Below are 7,226 nucleotides of genomic sequence, written 5' to 3'. Positions count from 1 at the left end.
AAAAAGGGAAAGGAGCAAGATAATATTGAAACCATATCTTCAATCTTGTTTTCTTTTATCTTGCCTCTTGTTTTTGTTTAGGCCTAGCTACCATTTTTTCCTTTCCTTTCTCTTTTTCTCTTAAAAGTTCTCTTTGGTTTCTTTCTAAAATAATGAGGGAAGGGGGGGGGGGGGGGGTGGGGGACTCGATGATAATTCATTATTTGAAGGTTTACAATGTGAAGTCCACGAGTTATATGCACCCACTGAAGAAAATCCATGTACAGGGTTGCTGCAGGAACCCCAGCACCCACAGATCTAACGCATGATGAGACAAACTCGAGAGAAAACTACACATTCTTTCACATACATTGAAGAAAAAAAAGAAGAAAAAAAATCCAAGATATGTTGAACTCTTTTTGACCCCTCCCCAGGACGTCGATCAATTACATGTATGTGCCCCCCCCCCCCCCAAACTCTGGCTACGGCCCTGGCGATAATTACCCACTATTCAAATCTGACAGGTGCCCCTTTTTCTTCAACAAATGCCCCTTTAACTTCATAATAAGTGCCACTGTTCCATTTTCATAAGTGCCCCTTGTGATATCTGATAAAAGCCCTTTCATTTTTTTTTACTTTGACACGCGCCCCCTTAAACTTTCTAACAAGTGCCCTTTTACCTTTTGATATGTGCCCCTTTCCCTGTTTAATAGGAGCCCCAACCCCAACCCTTTCTCATAAATGCCCCTTTGACACATGCCCCCTTTTCCTTTTTTTATAATTCCCCTTTTCTCTCTTTCTCTGTCTTTCGAAAACTATCTTCTGCAAGGTTTGTTCTCTTGACTGAGCAACCTGTTGCAATTCCTTTCTGTCTCACTTTCAGTCGTACTTGTTGCCACTCATTTGCATTCACTCGTTATCAACTACCATCAACCATTCCATATTCAGTCCATTACTGTCCACATTTCAATTTCATTCTCTTCACTCTCCCTTTTTGCAGCCTTTCTAGGAGCTTTGCTAGAAGTAGAACATTTTTAATGTAGAGGCCAGAGAAACCGGAAAGTATGTTAATCATTTTATTCAAATATCTAACTTGAAAAAAAGGAAAGTGAAACATTGTTTAATTACAATATATTGACATAATTTTGTTAAAGAAAAAATTTGAATTTAACACTGGAAATTTGTAATTGGTTTGCCAGCCCCCCCCCCCCCCCCCAAAAAAAAAACACACTCAAAACACAACAGTGGTACCAGGGTTTTTGTTAGGAGGCCCATGTACTGTATAATTTTTATTCTTAAGAATAGTTTTCTCTTTTTTATTAATTTGACATTGGCATACCGTAAATTTCACCAGGAACCCCCCCCTCCCCCACATTAACAATCGACACTGCCATTACTTCTACCAACAGTAATGCTATAATTCAAAATTTCACTTTCTAAATCCTTCTAATATAAACATATAATCATATTTGTACAGAGGATAAGATAAGAGGATAGCAAGCCCCCCCCCCCTCCCCCCCACTCCCTGTTTTCTTTAGTTGGGAAGCATCGAAACATGATTCTATGAAAGCTATCAGTTTGGATACGAAAGGCAATGAGGATTAGCAGTTTCCATATTTAATGCATTTAGAGTGTTGTCTTTCAAACCTTCTTACATACAATACTTGAAGTAGCAATAATTTCATAATCTACAAAACTTCCCATACAGAAGTCCATAGAGGTAAATGAATTTTAACATGTATAATTATAATCAAAATATCATTGATTAATTCAATCTTTGATATAGACTGATAGACCTTTATCAATCAAATTTGAAGGAGACTCTTTCTGCCCAGTCCTCAGTTTCATCCTATAAGATGGTAGTTGACATTGTTAGAATTTTAATGTTTATTCGTTGAGGATTAGTTATCTTTAATTATTTGAAAGTCGACAAGATGATAAACTTCATTAGCTTTATTGAATGTAGTATTCTACAAACATATAATACAAATAACAAATAAATATCATGTAAATATTCCAGTTTAAACCCATCTCTATTGTCCTCTTTCATTATATGAGGGTGGCATCTTTAAGACGTAGTCTCGTGTATATATCTTCTGCATCCATCACTAAAGTTGTAGCCTAGTTTTCAGAAAAAAATATAACCCAAGTCTGTTGAATGGAAAAATGAAATAAGATATAACAAAAATCAACAATGACTAATAACATACACCCTGATACCTGCTCAGAAAAAGGAAGGACTGAAATTCACTTGGGGTTCTAGTGGGCAAACCTAAACTATTTTTTGTACAAGACTAGTTTAAATACTGACCGCATCTTAAATTATTACTGATGATCCCATTAAGACGATAGGCCTGCTGGAGCTCGGATCAGACAAGGTATGAAATAAGTAATACAATGTAATACAACTCGTGCTCATACCGGTAATTGAATAATACTCGGTTAAGTATGGGACATAAAATGACCAAACAACTTTGACCAGCGAATGTACTGGAAATAATGCTACTGAAACATACGTAATGTAGACTTATATTTCATCTATATTGACATTTAATTTTTAATCTAAATTACAATTGTGATATTAAGTCAATTATTCTTTTACAAGTCAACTGACAATGAAAAATATCTGTTTCAGATCTATAATTTTCTCCATGACATTTGTTCCACAAAAATTTATTGGGGGTACCTTCATGTATATTAGCACACTTGCTCGTATGAAGTGTAGTAGGCCCGCATCTCTAGATATGATCCCGTCAACATCTGTTCTTTGTTCCTCTCCTGAGTTTGCAAACCAGAATGCCTTCATCATCCACTGTAGAGAGGCATCATCCTACATGAGAGAAAACAAAGTAGGTACATGTACTTCAATTAAAAACTGATACTGATGGATACATATCAACCATAATACATCCTATAAACAGACTTTTATCAATCTTATTTTGTGTTCTTCTTCATCTTCATTGCTCAAGAAGTGAAAGTACCCCTTACAAAAAAAAAATGAGGGGTCCTGTATATACCCTACATGTAGTGCTTACAATGTGCATTTGATATGGCTCTTCTAAACACAGGACCTCCTGTAAATAAGGACAAATTTTCCTTTGTAAACATAGAAAGAAAAGACATCAATATTTGTATACTAGGTGCAGAACTAGAATAAAATATACCCTCCACTATATATGCTTGCAATGTCAACTTAGTTCCATTTCCTTTTGAGTGAATTAATAGGTGGTCGTTTAATATGTGTGTGCTAAATAACCTGATAACTGTACATGCATGGGACTTTCTGCTTCATCTTGCAAATATAAGAGATGTTGTAATGTCCCCCTTCCAGCTCTTCAGTTTCAATCTTTTGGAACAAAAAGAAGAAGAAAATCAATACGACAATCAAGGCATCCCTTTCTCCTTAACAAAATAAAATAGATCTAGCATAATTCAAATTAATAGATATTTTTATGTCATGGTTGGCCTTAATTTTAATATGGTGTGGAAATCAACATTCCTATTTAATGAACCACAGTACAAAGTAAAACTAAATGGAAGATTTAACTTGTGCATCAAACAGTGGTTTCTATGGCCTATGAACACGAAGCAGTACTAAGTAGAATTAGTTTATTATAACAAGAAGAGGTGGACTACATACCATATAAGCAGAGGCGGCGCTCCGAGAGGGGGGGGGGGGGGGGGGGCAGAGTGCCCTCCAATTTGGTCAAGTACCCTAAAAGTGCCCCTTTTTGCATACGAAAAGTGCCCCTTTTTACATAGGAAAGTGCCCCTTTTACTCTGACAAGTGCCCCTATTAAGTTTTTAAAGTGCCCCTTCCCCTTTTAATAACTACCCCTTTTAACTTGGATAAGCGCACCTTATACCTTCACATGTGCTCCCTTTCAATTTTAATAAGTGCCCCTTTTTGTTATAAGTGCCCCATTTAAAAATAGGCCCTTTCCCTTCTCATAAATGCCCCTTTTCATCTATGAAAATAGTTCCTTTTCATTCTCTTAAGTGCCCCTTTTCATCTCTTGTAAATGACCCTATTCACTTCTGAGAGATACTTGTTTTACTTTGACAAGCACCCCTTCCCCTCCTAGTCAGTACTCTTTTCATCTCTTATAAATGCCCCTTTTATTTTGACACGTCCTCCTTTTCCTTCCTATATAATGCCTTTTTTCCTTATAAGCACCCTTACCCCTTATCATAATTACCGGTACCACTTTTCGTCTTTGATAAGTGCCCCGTTTATTTAAACATGTGCCACTTTTACTTTTTAATAAGAGCCACTTCCCCTTCTCATTACCCTTTTAACAATGATATCTACCCTATTTCCTTTCTTATAAAGAACCTATCCCTTTTTCATAAATGCCCCTTTTCACTGCTTATAAATGCCCCCTTAAAAAACCTGATGGCTGCCTCTTTTCCGTCGACAAATGCCCATGTTCTTATCATCCCTGGTGCATGCCTCTTTGTTTAGGTGTAAGAAGTGCCCCATTTTCACCTCTGATAATTAGCCTTTGTACTTTGACACATGCTTCTTTTCTTTTCTGATAAGTGTCTTAACCCTTTCGATAAGTGTCTCCTTTTCCTCTCATCATTAAACGTGTCCCTAATTTCAAGCGACTAAAAGCAATTTCCCACAAAGCTCGCTCGCTACGCTTGCCCATAGTTATAGACGTTATAATTATGTAACTTATCACAGATCTATTCAGTCTTCCGTTATGAGATTGTGCTTATATAACCCCATCAGGATTGGGTTTTCCTCTTTATAAGATGTAATTTTTCGCACTGCAAGCCAAAAACTGCAAAGTATGATACTTAAGCAATATCTTAAATGCTGTATTAAGAGAAACAAATATTGAAATCATCCCTGATAATGTAATCACAAAATAGGGGTATATACCAATGTCAAAAAATGGTATATTTTCCCTCTGAAGGTGCCCTTTTCTCAAGAAAGTGCCCTTTTTGTTGGTGCCCCCCCCCCCCCACTTTGGAAGTTGCTCCGCCCAAAGGCTCCGCCGCCTCTGCGTATAAGTAAACATAATTGTCGACTACCCTAGGGGTCTTCTCTTATACAACGTCCAACAATAAATAGATTTATCAAATGAACTGCACACTTTGGAGAAGAAAAAATCTTTAATATAGGTCTAGATCTAGAAAAGTTATGACAACTTGACAAGCACACTGGACACACACAACATCTGAACATTAAATAAATGAATCCTAGGTCTAATTTGTTTGTTTTTGAATATTTTTATTAATAAGTTCCAGGTTTACGTCTAAATGAAATATGGTTTGGAGCTGTTTGATTATCCATGGTCACAAACAATTTTGGTCTAAAAGTTGACACGCACCAATGATGCAACTGAGCGAACGGATAGCACTTAGTCTTAGTAATACTAGTATAGCCAACAGAGTCGACATCTACTAAAGATATAAACAAGAATTAACCCTCTTGGATTATTAAAGAAATCATACTTCATAGATTATTTTAAGGTGTAACGTTAAATCTAGATTTAAATTCAATGGATGATTGGTGAATTAGATTCACGATGACGATCAAATTTGGAATAAAACCTGATCAGAAAGTTTTATCTTGATGCAGATGAGCACCGAAATTCCCCAACGTGGGCCTGCCGGAACCCCGGGGCTCTAAAGGGTGACATGAAGGCAAACCGCAGTCAAACTACTTCACGACGATGAAAATCAAAGTGCAATTTCAAGAGAAATATTTTCCTAGCCTTTTCCCCACAAATCTGTTGAGAACAGTCTCAAAATGTAAAGAAATTACAGTAGATCACGAATTACAGCTTTTTCAAATTAATGACTAAATTCTCTTAATCTACTGATATTTCAATCAATTACTCACCCATATGCATTCTCCGTGAACTAAATCTTCTCACTTTGTGCGAGTATAGCGCGCGTCGTGCATTCCCATCTCGATATGAATATTTAAGAGAATCGAGACTTTCCCCGACCCTGCCTAATGAATATTCATGATAAAACAGGAATCCGGCCTCGCCGTGGTACGAAAAAATAAGACGCGACCCGGTGTCCCGAAATCAGCTCGCAGGATTTGTCACTTGCCTCTATAAAAAGCGCATATCATCAGTATGTCCCTTAAAAGTGACCTTTTTATCAATCAAATAAATCAACACATGCATACCTCGCCTCAGATCGGTATATTTTTCCACTTGACATTTTTTTCATCCATGATTGGCGATTTTTAGTGCCATTATCGTGCCTCTAAAAGTAAAAAAACTGGGGCAAAAATGGAAAGACAACATTCGAGCCGCCATTTTGATTCATGCAGGTTGAATAAATCGGGTCAAAAAATATGAATGTTAGAATAATTAAACGGCTTTCTAAAAAATTCTTCTTGACAATATACCGATTAAATAATTTTTTAAAGACAAAATAAATATTTATCTCTTATTTTAAACATCGCATGCTTTTTTTTTAAAAGCTGAAAATTACTTGGTAATCACAAGAAGTTTCGATACGGATAGTTGTTGCAAGGCAAGTTCAGACTAGTCTCGGAAAAATGCGCACTGCACCTCGTTAGCTGTAATGCGTGCCCAAACGAAACCAAGCAATGACGTGATCGTAACGAGAAAAAAATCATTACAAACTACGAGAGCACAATTGGAAAGACAACTACTCAAAATTATCGTAAGCAGATACATAACTTGGAGGAAGAATACAATAGTTGTCCAAGAAAAGCCACAGAAATAGTGATATTTAAGGAGTTACTATAGGTACAATCATTATCTGAATGGGCCTCCTGCAAATACTCGAACAACACGTGTTTAAATTTAACACGAGGCTAGAAACCAAATACCGCCCTCTACGGTAAAAAGCAGTATAACAAAGGATTCGAGTATTTGCAGCAGGCCCCTTGCGATAAAAATGTACCCAGTTTCTCCTCGATTATCACTATTTCTGTGGCTTTTCCTGGACAACTATTGTATTCTTCCTCCAAGTTTTGTATCTGCTTACGATAATTTTGAGTAGTTGTCTTTCCAATTGTGCTCTCGTAGTTTGTAATGATTTTTTTCTCGTTACGATCACGTCATTGTTTGGTTTCGTTTGGGCACGCATTACAGTTAACGAGGTGCACTGCGCATTTTTCCGAGACTAGTCTGAACTTGCCTTGCAACAACTATCCGTATCGAAACTTCTTTTGATTACCAAGTAATTTTCAGTTTTTAAAAGAAGCATGCGGTGTTTAAAATCAAAGAAAAAATATCTATTTTGTC

General features: G+C 36.7%; 1 long non-coding RNA gene across 1 annotated transcript; it reads right to left on the bottom strand.

Moving 5' to 3' along the window:
• Window positions 1-2,171: 2,171 nt before the first annotated feature.
• LOC105444722 lies at window positions 2,172-5,898 on the bottom strand. The gene is made up of 3 exons (XR_004065499.1): window positions 5,837-5,898; window positions 3,249-3,325; window positions 2,172-2,809 (listed from the first exon to the last, which is right to left on the bottom strand). It is a non-coding gene; the product is annotated as an uncharacterized LOC105444722 (long non-coding RNA).
• Window positions 5,899-7,226: the final 1,328 nt, after the last annotated feature.

Source organism: Strongylocentrotus purpuratus, unplaced genomic scaffold (assembly GCF_000002235.5).
Source record: "Strongylocentrotus purpuratus isolate Spur 01 unplaced genomic scaffold, Spur_5.0 spur5_scaffold_20, whole genome shotgun sequence".
Lineage (NCBI taxonomy): Eukaryota > Metazoa > Echinodermata > Echinoidea > Camarodonta > Strongylocentrotidae > Strongylocentrotus > Strongylocentrotus purpuratus.
This window is presented reverse-complemented; position numbering and strand designations above follow the sequence as displayed.